Raw genomic sequence first — 18,942 nt, 5'->3', positions numbered from 1 at the left:
ACTTTTCATTCTTCTCTATAGACACCTTCCCTAAACTTCGCTAATTTTGTAAGGTTCTCACAAGCAACCCGTCTTGCTACTGTTTTGTCCTTGGTACTATGCGTCATGGGCTATTTCCGGGGCTGCAACTCACTTTGCCTTTTTTGTGCGGCAAACATAAACCGGCTTTTAGAGGATCTTGTTTGCTGTGTGAGTTGGAGCCCCGGGGCAGATAGTGTGAAATCCGATGGAAGCCCCGTGTAGAAGAGGAGAGTTAGAGCGGCGTAAGGCTAGTGGTGAATCGGTGCAGGGCTTTTCTTTTTTTTTTAGCAGGAACTCCTTTGCAGATTAGGCCACACACCCCTGATGTAGCCAGATAACAAAACCAAACAAGTCCTTCAAGCTTAGGAATTCAATCCACCAGATGGAAAGATTTCTGGCCATGGGGCATGACCTTCTCCTCCTGCTGCAGCTGTGGGGGACAACAGGAGATCCCCCCCCAAAAAAAGAGCAGCATATAAGGGGGAATTTTAGGTGGTAGCAAGTATAGTCGCCAACAACCTGAAGAAAAAAGAATCCTGTCCCTTTGACAGAGTCTTGATGGGATGTTATTTAAGAACATAAGAGAAGCCATGTTGGATAAGGCCAACGGCCCACCCAGTCCAACGCTCTGTGTCACAGTGCCCAAAAAAGCCAGGTGCTGTCAGGAGGTCCATCAGTGGGGCCAGGACACTAGACAAGCCCTCCCACTGTTGCCCCCCAGCAAGCACCAAGTGATGTTATTGACCATGCCATGAGATGATTCAGCTGCCTATTTCCATACATTAAGATCTTTGTGGGTGAAATTCCCTGATGGTCCTTGGTATAACATCAGATTTGATGAAAAGTCACAGGAAATACAAGATTTATGCTCTGCTTAAGAAACACATTATTAACCTTGACTATCAAAGTACCCAATTCAGATCGTCATTTTTGCTCCTCTCAGTATTATGGCATTTCTCTATGCATATTATTTGACCATTCCTCAATATGCAAGGCTAAGTTAAATTCTGGCTGGCTAGGTTAAATGCTAAAGGAGTGTCAAACTCATTTGTTATGAGGGCCAGATCAGACATAAATGAGACCTTGTTAGGCCGGGCCATATTGGGCCAAGCCATGTGTGTACCTATTTAAGATTAGGTAGCAGAGATACAAACTTTATAAAGGACACAGACAAACACAATTAAAGATTTTTTTAAAAAACAAACAAACTTTAAAACATGCTTAAAACATTAGCACTTGTGGTCTTAAAGGTGCTTTCTTTGTATTTCTCCCATGGGAATTGGGCAAAGGAAGCTCTGGCTCTTTCCTTCCTTCCCCAGGGGCCCAGGAGGGGGAGGAGCCTCAGCCAATAGAAGGAAGAGAAGCTTAACAGTAGCTCTGTTGTGCAATTGAGAGAGCCTGGCAAAACAAGCTCTCCCCCCCCCTCCTCCCCCAAGGGAGGAGCCTCAGCTAATGGAGAAAATAGAGGTTTACTCTATAGCTCCTGTGCGATTGAGCAAGCCTTGCAAAGCAAGCTGTTATGCAGAAGAAAGCAAGAGAGATGGAGAAAGAAGCAGATGACTGCCAGTTGCTCAGGGGCCTGATAGGAGCCCTCTGGGGACCTGATTCGGCCCCTAGGTTGCATGTTCTTCTCTGGTTCTCCAGGGTAAATTTATGACTCTCCTATGTTATGATCCACTGCGTCCGTGCATACCAGTTTCGGTATCAGTTCAGTTCAGACCTTTATTGGCATAAAAGCAATAATGATTCACAATCAAAAGTAGGTCTGAAGTATAGTAAGAACAATACATAAAGCAATCAATTAAAATGGCAGCCAATAATACTAAGCAAGAGTAGACACCCAGCAATTAAAATACAATAGATGCCTAGATTTAATTTTATAGGCTTCTACTAAGACATTCACAACACATGTAGTAATGTGGGGATTAACATCTAAAAAGTAGGTTAGAGTTTTCCTTTTAGTAAATACATTGTGTTGGAGATATGTCTACGTTGTGAGACCAGAAAAGGACATTCTAAAATAATATGGGACATAGAATCAAGGACTCCTAATTCACATGGACATAATCTATTTTGGAGAGGTATCTGACTAAACCTACCAAAGAGAACGGTTGATGGGAAGGCATTTAAACGTTCCAGAGTAAAAGTCCGACGATGGAATGGGGAATCTTTCTCAAGCATCTACTTTATGAAGATTTCAGAGCTCTTTTTATTACCCCAGTTTTAACTTGTCATTCTGAAATTCAATTTTGACTGCTTTGAATTTTTTATCAAGATAGGAAGCCAAGTTAGTCTGTCTGTAACAGTAGAAAAGAATAGTAGCACCTTGGAGACTAACAAAATTTGTGGTAGGGTATGAGCTTTCATCTGGGGAAGGCAATGGCAAACCACCCTATAAAAAGTCTGCCAAGAAAAAGTCATGATGTGATGTCACCCCATGGGTCAGTAACAACGTGGTGCTTGCAGAGGGGACTACCTTTACTTTTTTTCTGAGCTTTCATGAGTCACTGCTCACTTCTTCAGATATTTGATGGTATCTGAAGCAGTGGGCAGTGGCTCATGAAAGAAGAAGAAGATATTGGATTTATATCCCGCCCTCCACTCCGAAGAGTCTCAGAGTGGCTCACAATCTCCTTTACCTTCCTCCCCCACAACGGACACCCTGTGAGGTGGGTGGGGCTGAGAGGGCTCTCACAGCAGCTGTCCTTTCAAGGACAACCTCTGCCAGAGCTATGGCTGAACCAAGGTCATTCCAGCAGGTGCAAGTGGAGGAGTGGAGAATCAAACCCGGTTCTCCCAGATAAGAGTCGGCACATTTAACCACTACACCAAACTGGCTCTCCTACTCATACCCTACCACAAATGTTGTTTGGATTTTTTTAGTTTGTGATTACACCCCCTCCCCCCAATTACTTTGTCTGGCTAAAATATTTTTAGTCCTTTCATCCTAAGTTATAGCTACTTCTGTTGCTCAAGAGCATTGTCTTAAGGGATTTCAACGAGAGAAAGGAAAGGAACGTCTAGGACTTCTTTCTCTAGAGAGCCAGTTTGGTGTAGTGGTTAAGTGTGTGGACTCTTATCTGGGAGAACTCGGTTTGATTCCCCACTCCTCCTCCACATGCAGCTGCTGGAATGGCCTTGGGTCAGCCATAGCTCTTGTAGTTCTCCTTGAAAGGGCAGCTGCTGTAAGAGCTCTCTCAGTCCCATCTACCTCACAGGGTATCTGTGGTGTGTGTGTGTAGTGGGGGAGGTAGAGGGGATTGTGACCGCTCTGAGATTCAGAGCATAGGGTGGGATATAAATCCTTCTTCTTCTGGAAGTCTAGGACTTCTTTCTCTAAGCAGGGGGGTGGGAAAAAAGCTGAGAAATTTGCATTCTGAGAAGTGGAAATCCTTTAATCTGCAGAAAAACTGGGGAGGGTCCAAGCGTATGTGGTTGTAGCTTCTTTCTTTGTTCGAACAAATTGAAGAGGACCATTGGCCAGATGGAGAACAGCCAGGAACTTCAGCCATATTGGCTGAACACACCTGTAGAGCTCAACAAGGGAGGAATGATCCTTTCACATTCAAAAAGCAAATGAGCAAAACAGCCAACTCTAAGCTTTCTGGCAGATTGTAAATTTATAATTAGTATTGGCTGATGAACTTGTCTTTTAAAGTCACACTCAAGTGCCTGCCAGTTTGGCTCGTGTTCTCATGAGCAGAGAGCCAACTGTTTAGTGAGCTTTTCAGATGTGTCTAAGCAAATTTGGATGCATCCAATTAGCACTATTACGGTGCCTTCTTGCATGATCCCATTGCTTTCTCTCAGCTTCCATCCCCACACATCTGTCTGCCACTGCCTCTAATCTTTAAAAGGTGCATAATACAAAAGAAAGAAAAATAGATTTTTTGAATTGAGACTTACTATTGGATGTTTGTGTGTGCATTCTGTGTCTGCCCATGAAACAAGCTAATCTTTGCAATCAATTCTCAAATAGATGTTACTGATTGCAGGCAATGCAATCTAGTCAGTTATGGTCATTCGAAGGATATCTATGACTGTACAATTGCAAAGGGGATGAATGGTAAGCAATCCTGTGCTTTACACAAGTTGGTCAGTTTAATAACCTTACCATGATCCTGGGGATACATGGTAACTGAAGCTTAAGCTGGGCAAAAGCATCCCCAACAGTAATTACCAGGTCCCTGTAACATAAATGCAGGCTCAGAGCTGTTTGGCAGGATTCTAATCTTTACCAGCAAACATGTTGTCAATCTGATCAAGAGCAAAGCTGGGTGAGTTCAGGCATGATAAGCTCATTGGTGATCATGCTTGTGTTGAAATTCTGATGCTGACTTTTTAGCCAATGAGAGACAGGATTAAGAAAGCTAATCACAAGGGGTAACACAAAGCAAAATAACTTGCATTAAACACTGGAGCCAGCCATCACTCTGACAAAGACAAAATATTTTCTGTCACTTTACCTGCCTCATCCTCTGTGGCCACTATGCTCCACTGTAAGCCGAAATGCCCTCAAAACGAGGTTGGGGAATTAGTTAGGTGGGCACCTGGCTCACTAGGGATCTTTTCACCTATGTATACAAGATTAACCAACCAGAAAAGTGATGCTTAAATAACAGGACTCTAACTTAGAAAAACCAATTATAATTTATTAAGAAAAATATAGTCTTCCATACAAGATAAAAATACACATCCAATCACACATACAGTCCTAGAAATATAGATAGATCGATAGGGGAACATAAAGGGTAGACACACAGGGTAATATTACCTATCGTAGTCTTCAAGGAAGGCTCCAATGGCGACAAAAGAGGATGGGGGAAATGGACCCAAAACTGTGGCCAGAATTGGGGATGGATCTAGACAGCGGAACTGGGATACTACTAGAAGCACACATGAGTGGAGTTGGGTCAGAGATTAAATAGGCTACCTTAGACCCTCGGGGGCGAGGAGGGAGGAGAAAGGGGAGGCTCTGCAATGACCAGGAGGGCTGGACTATTGCAGAGCCAATAGCAAATTCCTTGGTGGCACCCAATTGGGTACCTGCTCTTGACCAATGAACTTGCCTGGGTCCTGTGTACCTGAAAGAACTTTCAGATTGAAACAGGCCGTGGGGCAGGCTCCAAAGTGACAGAATAGAAGTGATTACTGAGTGGGGAACACTTAAGATTAGATGGACTTATCTGAAAAGGTGACACTAGAGAATCAAATGTTGACCTAGGTATTCCCCGGATTAGACAAAAGACTTGGCTCTGGCAGGAGATGGTCTTCCTCTTTTTCTATCTTCTTCCTGGCACCAGTCTTTGTCCTGGGTTTCTTTAGACAAAGGCTTGAGTGGTCTGGCAGGATCCATGCCTGGATAAGCTTGATTGCCTTATGCAAAAGTTGAAGCAGTGGTTGGATATGAAGTCAGGAAAACAAGATGGATTCTGGCGGTGTTAGCCCTTGGTTCATGGAAACAGGCTGGAAATTGTTTGCTTGTACAGTTCATGGTGGCATGGCTTCCTTTACTGCAGCGGCCAAGACTGGGCACACAAGGAGTACCTGGCAGCTCATTTATAGTTCTGGCTAACACCAATCCAGAGATGTAGAATGCAGCTGCAAAGCTGAGGCTTATAGTATCCACATAAGCCTTAGAAACTGTAAGCAAAGTCCACTTCTTAGAGCAGACGTGTGAGAGTCAAAACTCCAGGCACCCTGGCAACCATACTGGTGATCATGATGTCCATATCTATGAAAAGTAGGGGGCTTTCCTTACACCACCGATGCCACTGGAATGCTTTGGGGGCCTTTTAAAGAAATCAATAATTTTGTTATAATATTGCAATGACCTATCACCATGATTTTGTAGTTTCTCTGAATTTCCAGCTTTGTTTTATTTTTAAGTACCTCTCTAGCCCTTTTTGTTATGCAGATATAAGCAGAAAGGGTCTGACATATGGACAAGTAAAGATTTCTTATCTGCAAATAATGTACTATGTCTTTTGAGTACCTCCTTATATTAAATGTTTTATTTATGCCCATCATTGGCAAAGTGTAGGACTACTCCTTCCAGTAACACCAATCTTGTTAATGGAGCATGGCCAGTTCATGAGAGTAGGCAAAGTACATGGCTGCCTAGGGCTCCATCTCGCCTATGGGGGGTGCTGTTGGGCACTCCCTCTCCCCGCTTTGCTGCTCTTGGCTTCCCAGGGTGTAAACCTGGGAAGCTGAGAGCACCAGGGTGCCACATGGCCATGTGCTCTCCAACAAGCCCAGCTTCCCTCATGAGGAAAGCTGAGTTCAGAGGCGAGTCACCCTGCCTGGATGCTCTTGCCTTAAAGGTGAAAGCAGCTGGGTGGGGCATTGGTGTGATGATGATATTTGATTTATATCCCGCCCTACACTCTGAATCTCAGAGCGGTCACAATCTCCTTTACCTTCCCCCCCCCCACCACCACCAGACACCCTGTGAGGTAGGTGGGGCTGAGAGGTTTTTACAGCAGCTGACCTTTCAAAGACAACTCCTGTGAAAACTATGGCTGACCCAAGACCATACCAGCAGGTGCAAGCGGAGGAGTGGGGAATCAAACCTGGTTATCCTAGATAAGAGTCCACACACTTAACCACTACACCAAACTGGCTCTCTGGTGTGGCTTCTTTGAGCCTGGCTTCCCTCACAAAGGAAGCTGAGCTCAGAGGAAAATGCCCCCCATCCAGCTGCTCTTGCTTTAAAGATGAAAGCAGCTGGGTGGTGTGGCTTCTCTGAGCCCGCCTTCCCTCGGAAGAGAAGCCAAGCTTAGAGGAGAATACCCCCACACACACACACACACCTGGCTGCTCTTGCCTTGAAGGCGAGAGCAGTGGGGTTGGGCAGCACACCAGCAGCTGCTACTCAGCCTTCTCAGGTCTGCCTGAGAAGGCTGAACAGGGGCTGCAGGTGAGCTGCACCAGCGCAGTGCAGTCTTGGAGGCACTCCGAGACTGCACTGCGCAGGTGCCAGGAGCCCGCCTAGGCCTCCTCTGCTGTGCTACGGTGCCTGCCCTCCCCATGGTCCATGGGGCTAGTGCCAGCCTGTGGTGCTGGAGGCCCTAGTGCCAGGCCTGATGGAGACCCCAGCAAGAGCTATTTTGGCATTCCTTTAACCAGAGCACTCTTTAAAGGCAGATTAGACAAAGCAATAGTGCCACCTGTTGATTGTTTTAAAAATTAACCACCTGGTGAACTAGGCAGCCTGATCCTATTCACGTTTTCTTGGAAGTAAATCAGTGGAGGCCAAATAGAGTGTAGGGCACTCTACTCAAAAAGGCTTATTCTTGTGTGTGTATATGATTAGCGTCTCAGTGTTGTTTAATTGCCTGCCAAGCATTCTTCAGTCAGAGTCAGATTATTTGCAACAGGGCTTTTTAAATAGAAAAAGTCCAGCAGGAACTCATTAACATATTAGGCCACATCCTCGACATCACCATTGTTTTGCAACAGGGCTTTTTTGTAGAAAAAGTCCAGCTGGAACTCATTTGTATATTAGGCCACACCCCGACCTCACCATTGTTTTGCACAGGGCTTTTTAAAAAAAACCCAGCAGGGACTCGTTTGCATATTAGGCCACACCCCCTGACACCAAGCAAGCTGGAACTGTGTTCCTCTGCGTTCCTCTTCAAAAAAAAGCTCGAATTTGCAAAACTCTATACATTTAAAATCTCTGAGAAAAACAAGACTGTAGCTGAGGTGCTTTGGCAAGCACAGGGATGACTGCAAGAAGGAAAAGTTCCCTGAATTAGACCAGGTGAGCTAAACCTCCAGTTTGTCCATTTGCATGTGCAGGGCCGGCGCGAAGGGTTCTGTCGCTAGACGCAGACCCCTGTGCCGCGTGCCCCTGCCCTCCCAGCTCTCTCATTTTTTATGTTTTTTGGGCGTGCATAGCACACGCGCCACAATGACATCACTATGTGACATCATCGTGAGGCCGCTTTCCCCCTCCACTACACACTTTGGAGGCTTCCTTGGAAGGCTCAGCTTCGCTCTCAGGCTGGCTTCCTTGGAAGCCTTCAAAGAGTCTAGTTTTTTAAAGGTGTCTGACTCCAGCCCTGTTTGCACGCCAGGCTCTTCTCGGGAACCCAGTGAGCAAATGCCCAACCCTGCTCCATCTCCCCGTGGTGCGGGGAGGTGAAGCGGGGGCAGTTCTTGCCCTGTTTGCATGTCGAGCTTCTTTCGGGGAACCCAGCGAGCAAACACCCTACCCTACTCCACCTCTCTGTGGCGCAAAGAGGCGAAGCGGGGCCAGATCTGGCCCCGTTTGCACTCTGGGCTCCTCTCGGGGAACCTGGCAAGCAAATGCCCGACCCTGCTCCGCCTCCCTGCATGCAGAGGAGCCAGCCCGAAAGCAAAGCTGAGCCTCCTTCCTCCGCCCGAGTCTCAGGCAGGGGAAGGAGCCAGCGCAGGACCTCCTCTTTGCTTTCTCGGGCAGGGGAGCCAGCCCGAGAATGAAGCCAAGCCTCTTTCCTCCACCTGAGTCTTGAGCGGGGGGAAAGAGCTGGTGCAGGGGCTCGTCCTTGCTCTCGGGCTGGCTCCCCTGCAGGAGAGGCAGCCCGGAAGCGAGGCCAAACTGCCTCTTTCCTCCGCCCGAGTTTTGGGCGGGAGAAAAAGGCAGAGCTGTGCCAGCTGGAGTGTGGGGAGGGGGCGCCTTGAAGCGCTCTGTAGGCCATGCGGCACCCGAGGCAGTCGCCTACATGGCTTATTCCCACGCGCCGGGCCTGTGCACGTGGATCAGAGTCACGTGGTCAGACTGTCTGCAAACGATGTAACACAAGAAGACACCCCCCCCCCCCCGAGGCAGACATATGAGAAACAGTCACAGGAATTCTTCCTCATGGCCTCCATTTCGCAGCTAAATCCATATTCATCACACTAGCACCCAGCCCGTCTTCAACCCCTTAGTGCTGCATAAAAGAAACTAACCCGTGTGCAGAAAAACAACTCTACAAACCCTTAGGGAGAATCACTCATCTGCTACTAGTAACAAATAAAACAAATCTGCTTTTTAAGCAGAAGAGCACATAAAAGACCTGGGGACTTTGAGGGTGGGGCCAGGAGCGAAGTTGTGACGACAAGCACAACTGAATGCCAAAGGGAGTTCTGGCCATCACATTTAAACAGACCGTGCTCCTTTTAAATGCCTTCCCTTCATTGCGAAATAGTGCAGGATGGGGGCATGTTCTTTTGTGGCTCATAGAATTGGACCCTCTGATCCAATCTTATTGAAACTTTGAGGGCTTTTTGAGGAGAGGCACCAGATGCTATGCTGAAAATTCAGTGCCCATTCCTCAAAAAATGCCCCCCTGACCCATGTATCAATTCTCCATTATACCCTATGGGGACAGGTCTCCATAGGGTATAATGGAGTGCCCAGTGGACATTTACCACAACCACCCTGCATTCTGATAACCCTGGAGGGAGGGCATCCAAACCAGGGGACCCCCTGCCCCCATCTGGGGATTGGCAACCTTAGTAATGACAGTGCACTGAATACTGCCTGAAATCTCACAGACATTGACCACATCACCGTTCCTTTTCCTGAACTGCCTCATGTCTAGGATGAGCAGAAATAAACAGGGCTGTAATATTTAGAGGGAAAGATTCACTCGTTCGTTCATTATTTGTATCCCACCCTCCCCACAAGCAGGCTCAGGGTGGCTAACAGACAAAAAATTGCATCATAAAATACAATAATCTATTATAAACCAAAATCAGTATAAACCGTATTAACAATATTAAAACCATACAAATTAAATTGGTTCTATTTCTACTGATACACAGGGTATAAAGTGGATGGCATTCCCATAGTTCTTCATAGTTCTCCATAATCTCCAACTTTGCTAATGGCCTAGGTTGATGTCTCACAAAAGTGTGATGATAGTCAGGGCTTTTTTTTTTTTTTTTTTTTAAAGCAGGAACGCACAGGAACGCAGTTCCAGTTGGCTTGGAGTCAGGGTGTGTGGCCTAATGTGCAAATGAGTTCCTGCTGGGCTTTTTCTACAACAGTGTTTCCCATTTGCAGGGTTGTGACCCAGTATCGGGCCACGGAAGCCTCACTACCGGGTCACAAGAAAAGCCAAAGCTAGCCCCGCCCTCAGCAAAGTTAGCCCCGCTCCCAGCATAGCATGACCTCTGCTCTGCTTCCTTCCTTCCCCCATCTCTCTGTTGTGCAGAGAAAAGCTAGCCTTGAAGACTGACACAGGCTGCAAAGCTTGCACTCCGTTTGGCTTCCTTCCTTCCCCCGTCTCTCTGTTGTGCAGAGAAAAGCTAGCCTTGAAGACTGACACAGGCTGCAAAGCCTGAGCTCCATTTGGCTTCCTTCCTTCCCCCATCTCTCTGTTGTGCAGAGAAAAGCTAGCCTTGAAGACTGACACAGGCTGCAAAGCCTGCGCTCCATTTGGCTTCCTTCCTTCCCCCATCTCTCTGTTGTGCAGAGAATAGCTAGCCTTGAAGACTGACGCAGGCTGCAAAGCCTGAGCTCCATTTGGCTTCCTTCCTTCCCCAATCTCTCTGTTGTGCAGAGAGGAGCTGGACTGCCTCTCCTTCCTTCTCCCCGCCTCCCAGTGTTTGAGAAAAAAGCTGGCATCCACTGGCACTTTAGACCCATGAAATGTTCTTCAAGGTATGAGCTTTCCTGTGCCTTGCAGTATGTTCTTTTGGGGAGATTTCCCCGGGAGGCCTGGGTGGCAAAGAAGGGTGTGTGTGTTTTTTTCAGCCAGGAGGGGTGGGGAGTGGGCTTTTTTTTTTACCAAATGACCCCTGGGCATAATTGTTGCTGGCTGAGGTCATCTGATGGTGAGGAAGGCTTTTTTTACTTTGCCCCCCCCTTCTTTCTTTCTTTCCCTGAAAGTGATGCTCTGTCTGTATTCTTGGTGCTGGGAGGGGGTTGGGGAGCAACAGTGGGAGGGCTTCTAGTGCCCTGGCCCCACTGGTGGACATTCTGGAAGTGACATCACAGGAAAAGGTGGAGTTTTGGTTCAGTGTGCCCCAGAAGTGACATCACTTGGCGCTTGACACCACAGGAAATGACATAATTCCTGTATCCCGGCTCCACCCCCAAAGTCTCCTGGCTCCACCCCCAAATTTTAGTGGGTCACGAAGGAGAACTGTAAAAATAACCGGGCCACAGGAAAGAAAAGTTTGGGAAACCCTGTGTGAAACAATGGTGGTGTCAGGGTGTGTGGCCTAAAATGCTAATGAGTTCCTGCTGGACTTTTTCCTACAAAAAAAAGCCCTAATGATAGTAGTATAAAAATAGCCAGCTTCTAGACAGTTGGTAGCTCTCTCCCGTTCGTTCCCAAATGTGCGTTGAAACAATACTGTTTTACAGGCCGTACGGAACAGGACAAGATCTCGTAAGGCCCTAATGTCATTTGGGAGGGTACTGCATAATGCCAGTGCTGCCACCAAGAATGCTCTGGCCCTGGTTGAACTTAGTCTGGCCTCCTTTGGCCCAAGGATTGACAGAAGATTTAAGGCCCCAGAACATAGTACTCTCTGGGGTATGTGCAGGGAAAGGCAGTCCCGCAGGTAGGCAGGTCTTCATATGTTCGCCATATAGGGCTTTAAAGTTTAATACCAACACCTTGAATTGGACCTGGTATGCTACAGGCAGCCAGTGCAGTGCTTTCAGCACAGGTTGAAGATTTTTATATAATTATTAATGATTTTAATATAAGTGCCTAAAAATTATGGGTGATACCAGGCATTGTCTTAGGAGAGACATTTTTCTGGGGGTTTTTTCCCTCTACACAGGAGATAATGTTTCTCAGTAACAGCTGAGAAGTTGTGTTCTTCCATCTCTCACAAATGCTTTCTTAGACGAGGCATCCCCACTGTCTCTTGCATAGGAGGGAATGCCTCTTCAGAGGAGATGCTTGCTATGAGACCTGGGCATCACAGAAGCAGAAAACAATGTCTTTTCCTTCAGAAATACTGTCTTATTGGAATGCAAATTTATGTGGATATAATCATCTGCTTAATGGAGGAAAACATCTTTGTACAGCCAGCGGCCCCAAGAAATAATCTATACAAAACAAAGAAATGTGAGAGAATTCTCCCAGAACGTGCAATTGAAACCGATCATAAAATGTAATGGGCACTTGTTGCATAATTTGGGTAGTGCACATTGGAGTTTCTTCCATGAAGAGTTTAGAGCAGTGTGTATTTTATTTATGTATTTGTTTTTATTTATATCCCACCCTCCCCACAAGCCGGCTCAAGACGGGTCACAACGATACTTGCAATAATTAAAACAACTAAAGAAATAAATATCAAACAATAAATTAGTCAAAACAGTTTAAAAGTAGGCATTGCATAGTGTAACGTACTCGAAGCGGAGACGGGAGTAGGGCAACATAGTTTATTAGGAGCACGTTGCAAGAGAGAGAACTCGCGGGCCAGGTCCCGCTTATGTACAATCTCCGGTACAACCTACTGGACAGGTCGGGCCAATCCTGACCTGTTAAACTTCCCGCCGCAGCTGTTGATTGGCGGGGATTACGCGCCTCGCGCTGGAGGCGCCTGGGACGGCCCAGTCGCCTCTGCGCATGGCGCTTGTGGCTGCCGATACACTACACCCCTCCCCCCCTGGTTAATGAACATAGTCTTTAAGATACGCGGGAGGCCGGCGCTCCCTGGTGGACCGTCTGGGGAGGTCCTGTGGAGGGGGTGCGGTCGCCGCTGTCGGTGCATCTGTGGATCGTGGTGCGGACGGGGGCTGCGGGTCTGGTTCTGCTGGTCCCTCGGGCTCTGTTGGCCCCGGCGCTTCTAGCGGGGGTATAACTGGTGTTGGGGCCGCGTCCTCTGATCGGTCTCCAGTCGGTTCAACCCCTGCTCTCTCCCCCTCAGTGTCTGCTGGTTCCTCTGGTAGCGTGCGGCGGCGCAACTGGTCTATGTGCCGCCGTAATACTTGGCCCCCCTCCATGGATATATCATAGTGGTGGGACCCAGTTACTCGTAGCACTCGGCCCGCCACCCAGTCGGGGCCCCTCGCGTAGTTCCGGGCGTATACGTGATCGCCCGCAAAGAAACCTCTGGCCGTGTCCCGGACCTCTGGACTCTCGCGGGTGTCTGAAGCCCGGTCGGGATGTAGTCTGTCCAGTCGGGTTATGAGCTTGCGCCCCATGAGGAGCTCTGCCGGACTAACCCCTGTGACCGGGTTGGGTGTGATCCTATTATCGAAGAGGAACGCGGCCAACCTGTGGTCCCAGTCGCCCTGTACAATTCGGCTCAGGGCTTCCTTTGTTGTGCGGACCATCCGCTCTGCCTGGCCGTTGGTGGCCGGGTGGAAGGGGGCCGACCTTATGTGCCTAATCAGATATCGCTGGAGGAACGCCTGGAAGTCGGCTGAGGTGAACGCGGTCCCGTTATCGGAGACTATGGTGTCCGGGATACCGTGTGTACATAAGACCCTGCGCAGCGCCTTGATTGCGGCGGCTGACGAGGTGGACCCTATGGGAATGATCTCCAGCCATTTGGTGTAGGCGTCCACGATTATCATGAAGATCTGCCCCTGGAATGGCCCCGCGAAGTCGAGGTGGAGTCTCGACCATGGCTTCCTGGTAGACTCCCACCGTGTCGCGGGGGCGCTGGGAGGCTCGGGCCGTGTTTCCTGGCATGTCTGGCACCTCCGAACCCAGGTCTCAATCTCCCCGTCCATCCCCGGCCACCAGACGTAGCTCCTGGCTAATGCCTTCATTCGGACTATGCCGGGATGGGTCTTGTGTAGGGATTCCAGGACCCGCTTCTGCAGCGGGGGCGGGACCACCACCCTGCTTCCCCATAATAGGCACCCTTTGTGGGCTGCTAGTTCCTCCCGCCTGGTCTTATATGGCTTGAATTCTTCCCCCATGTTCCCTTCTGGCCAGCCCCTCACCACCCAGTCGAGCACCCGCGCCAGTGTCTTGTGTTTCTGTGTGGCCTTGGCTACCTCCGCTGCGTGGAGGGGCTGCTCTGGGAGGCTCTCCATCAGCATGACCTGGTGTGCGGGGGCGGGGTCTGGACCCGTTTCAGGAAGCGGCAAACGGCTGAGCGCGTCCGCGTGACCCATAGCCTTGCCGGCCCAGTGGACCAGTGTGTATGTGTATGAGTTGAGGAATTGGTTCCACCTCAACACGCGCTGTGAGAGTATTTGGGGGGTTTGTCGGTCTGGGGCCAGTAGACCTAAGAGGGGCTTGTGGTCCGTGGCAATGGTGAACCTTCTCCCGTATAGATACTCATGGAACTTGCGGACCCCCGCCACGATTGCCAGGGCCTCCTTATCTATCTGCGCGTAGTTGCGCTCGGCTGGAGTGAGTGTGCGGGAGTAGTAAGCGACCGGTACCTCCCTCCCGTCCGGAAGCTGGTGCCCCAGGACTGCTCCCACCCCATAAGGCGACGCATCGCAGGCCAGGATGACGGGGAGGCCCTCGTCAAAATGGTGGAGCACCGCATTGGACACCAGAACGTCCTTGACCGCCTGAAACACGGCGGCCTGTCATTTGCCCCAAACCCAAGGGGCTTTTTTGTCCAGCAGCCGGTGAAGGGGCTCTGCCAGGGCTGCCTTGTGGGGGAGGAATGAATGGTAAAAGTTGAGCACCCCCAAGAAGCTTTGTAGCTCCGCTTTACACGTGGGGGCCGGGGCTTGCACGATGGCTCGGGTCTTTTCTTCCGTTGGGTGGATTCCTGCCGCGTCGACGGCGAACCCCAGGAACTCCACCCGTGGGACCCCCAGCAAGCATTTCTCCCTCTTAACCTTGAGCCCCGCTGCCTGGAACCGGCGGAGCACCTCTCGAAGGCGGTTGCCGAATTCTTCGGGGTCCGGGGCGGCGACTAAAATGTCATCGAAGAACGGCTGGACTCCTGGGATCCCTTTAAGGAGAGCGTCCATTATGCTCTGGAAAATCCCCGGAGCGACGCTAACCCCAAACTGTAGCCTCTTCACCCGGAAGGCCCCCCTGTGCGTCACGATCGTTTGGGCCTCCGCCGTCTTGTTGTCTACTGGGAGCTGCTGGTAGGCCTGTGCCAGGTCTAGCTTCCCAAATATCTTAGATCCCGCTAGGGCGGCCAGGACGTGGCTCACCACCGGCACTGGGTAGGGGTTGTCCTGTAGTGCCTTATTAATGGTGCATTTATAATCGGCACAGATCCGCACCTCCCCGTTTGGCTTGATGGGGGTTACGATGGGGGCTTCCCAGGTGGCGTAGTCCACCGGCTCGAGGACACCTTGGGCCGTGAGGCGGTCTAGCTCTGCCTCTATTTTAGGCTTCAAGGCGAACGGGACCCTCCTCGCCTTGAGCCTAATCGGCCTGACCGTGGGGTCTAGTGGTAGGAAAATGGCCGGCCCTTTGTAGCTCCCTAGAGACCCATCGAACACGTCCGGGAACTCTCGGCATATTTCCCCGAACCCTCTGGGCGTTAGGGTTTGCCCCACCCCCTCCAAGCGGATCCCCAAGGGTTTGAACCACGCCAGTCCTAGCAGGGTGGTAAGTGTCATGCCTGCCCCTGCTGACTCAGAGCAGGTGCCTGCTTCTGACCCCGCCCCTGCTGTGCAGATGCCTTCAGCAACAGAGGACGTAAGTCCTGAAGGAGCCAGCCAGCAGCAGGGGCCACCTGAAACCAATCTGGCCACACCAGGTACTAGCTCATCTCCCCCAGACTCACCAACACCTGGGGCCCGCCTGCGCGAGAGGAGACGCCTGGAATTCAGGAACAGGCGTAGAGAGGCGCGCATGCGGGCTAGAAGAGATCTGAGCCCGGAGTTCTAACGAGCCAATTAGCCAGCAGTATATCTGGGATCCTGGCCTCAGGCCAAACTGTGCTGGCAACAAGCGAACACCCTTGGATGTGTCTGCGTCTCGCACCCCTTGCTTCGGAAAGAACCTGTGCATTCCTGACCCGGCCTGACCCATAGACTGGTATTCTGGACTCTGGCTTTGCTTATCGGACTGGCTTAGGTATCGTTTGATCTCGGCTTTGCTTCCCGGCTTCTGACTCTCGGCTCTGTTTCCCGGCTTCTGACTTTCGGCTCGGCTCCCCGGCTTCTGACTCTTGGCTTCCCTGACCAAGCTTCCGTCTCACCCTCCAGCCTGCCTGTTTACGTTATCAATCAACCGGACTGTTTTACGACCACTCCCTGTGCTTCGCCTGGGCTGTCTGCGAGAGGTCCTGGCTCGTTGCCAGGACGATAGCAGCCGCAGCTTCGTGTCAGAGACTCGGGCCGTGACAGCTTGCCAGCACCCAAAACTCACCAGGCACGCTCATGACGGACCAAGCGGCAGGAGGCATGGACCCCTTGCCGGGGCTCCTAGACCAGGTGCAGCAATTAACCCAAGCGGTGATTACTCTGCAGCAGCAGACTGCGTCCAATGCCGTGGCCTTGGCTGCCGCCGCTGCTCCCCGCTCTCGCTGCCCGGTGAGCATTCCTGAGAAATTCGCAGGAAACTTGGAAGAGTTCCCTGCCTTCCTCGCCCAGTGTGAACTATACATGGAGATAAGGCAGGGCGACTTCCCTACAGACAAAACAAAAGTCTGTTTTATCCTGAGCCTGCTTAAAGGGCCAGCGGCCAAGTGGGCCACTCCTCTGCTGCTAGAGCCCTCGCCGCTGCTAGCAGACTACACACGGTTCAAGGCACACTTCCAGGCCGCCTATGCCAACCCTGTGCGTGCTGAGACAGCTAATCGCAAGATACGGGCTCTGCACCAAGGCCAGAACTCTGTGTCTCAGTATACCACAGAGTTCCAGCTGCTGGCTCAAGACCTGGCCTGGAATGAAGCTGCCTTGGTGGACCAGTACACTGAAGGCCTCTCCGATGCCGTCCTGGACGAACTGGCACGCACCGACCGCCCAGCCGCCCTCCAGGACCTGATCCTGCTGTGTCTACGCATTGATGGGCGACTGCAAGGTCGGCGCCAGAGGCAGAAGAGGGGCACTACTCCAACAAGGCCCCCCCCGGCGGCTCCCGTTCCAGGTACCCCAGCTTTACCGCCGGCTGTAGAACCCATGCAGCTGGGCGGCGCCCGCCCTCGCCTGACCCCTGAGGAGAAGAACCGACGGCGCACCCACAACCTGTGCCTGTATTGTGGAGGGGACGGGCATTTTGCAAGCTCCTGCCCGGCCAAATCAAAGCGCACCCCGAGCTCCGCTGCCTCGGTAAAAGGCCAGCCCCAGGTCTAGCCGGATCTCCTGGCCTGGGGCACTCCTTGAGGTCCTCTAGCTCCGTCCATCCACCACCCACCCCGTTCCTGGTCCCGATCCGCCTGCAGCTTCCCGACGACCGGTGGATCTTCGTCCATGCCATGTTGGACTCAGGGGCTGCCTGCTGCTACATGGACAGCCACTTTGCCAAGGAGCATGGCGTCCCCGTTCGGGAAAAGGGAACTCCTACACTGGTCGAGGCAGTGGATGGTCGTCTGCTGCGCTCGGGGCCGGTCCGCCACGAAACTCTACCACTCGTTTTGTGGGTCCAACAGCGCCAAGGGAAGCAGACCTTCGATTTGGCCCGCATGCCACGCTTCCCTGTTATCTTGGGCCTGTCCTGGCTGCAAGCCCACAACCCCCATGTGGACTGGGTGCAACGTGAACTGAGCTTTTCGAGTACCCTCGCACCCTGTTCCCCGCTACCACCCGACTCGACTCAGGTGCCGCCTGTCAACCAACCCGGTTCCCCACGCACCACCAGCCTCCTGGGGGCCGCCACCACACTCCCAACTCCCTACCAGGAGTTCGCGGACGTCTTCAATGAGAAGGAAGCAGACCAGCTTCCCCCACATCGGCCCTACGATTGCGCCATCGACCTGGTGCCCGGCGCTCCGCTACCCGCAGGCCGCCTGTACCCCATGGCAGACCCGGAACTGGCTGCCCTCCGGGAGTACTTGGACAAGAACTTGGCCCGAGGGTTCATTAGACCCTCCACCTCGCCCCTGTCTTCACCTGTCCTGTTCGTTAAGAAGAAGACCGGGGACCTGCGACTCTGCAACGACTACCGGGCCCTCAATAAGATTACCATTCGGAACCGCTACCCGCTCCCACTGATCCCTGAGCTCCTCGACCGCGTCAAAGGGGCCACGATCTACACCAAGCTCGACCTTCGCGGGGCCTACAACTTGGTTCGTATCAAAGCCGGGGATGAGTGGAAGACCGCTTTTGGCACCAGGTATGGCCAATACGAACATCTGGTCATGCCCTTTGGGCTCACCAATGCCCCCGCCGTCTTCCAACATTTTATGAATGACGTTTTCCGTGACCTGCTAGACCGGTTCCTGATCATTTATTTAGATGACATTTTGGTCTACTCTGCATCCGAACAGGAGCACATCCACCACGTCCGCCAGGTGCTACAGCGACTCCGAGCCAATCGCCTGTATGCCAAGCTGGAGAAATGTGCTTTCCACCTCCAGTCCGTTGAGTTCCTGGGGCACATCATTTCCCCCCAGGGAACCCAGATGGATCCGCGGAAGGTCGACGCCATCCTTCAATGGCAGGCCCCTCGAAGTCGGAAGGACATCCAGCGCCTCCTGGGCTTCGCCAATTATTACAGGCAATTCATCGCGGGCTACGCCGACCTCACCAAGCCCTTGACCAGACTCCTCCGACCGAAGGAGCCCTTTCAGTGGACCCCCGAAGCCGACCGGGCCTTCCGCCAGCTCAAGCAGAGTTTTTCCTCCAGTCCCCTTCTGCGGTACCCTGACCCGAGCTTGCCCTTCATGGTGGAAGCGGACGCCTCCAATGTGGCCCTCGGAGCCGTGCTCTCCCAGCGGGACGAGCCTAGCCAGCCATGGCAGCCCTGCGCCTACTACTCCCGGCAGCTCTCGGCTGCCGAACGCAATTACACCATTTGGGAGAGAGAGCTCCTGGCTATCAAGGTGGCCTTTGAGGTCTGGCGCCACCACCTTGAGGGGGCCAGGCATCCGGTCCAAGTCTTC

This window comes from Heteronotia binoei, chromosome 6 (genome assembly GCF_032191835.1).
Source record: "Heteronotia binoei isolate CCM8104 ecotype False Entrance Well chromosome 6, APGP_CSIRO_Hbin_v1, whole genome shotgun sequence".
In the NCBI taxonomy this organism is placed as follows: Eukaryota; Metazoa; Chordata; class Lepidosauria; order Squamata; family Gekkonidae; genus Heteronotia; species Heteronotia binoei.
The sequence above is the reverse complement of the archived record's forward strand: the minus strand, read 5'-3'. Positions refer to the sequence as shown.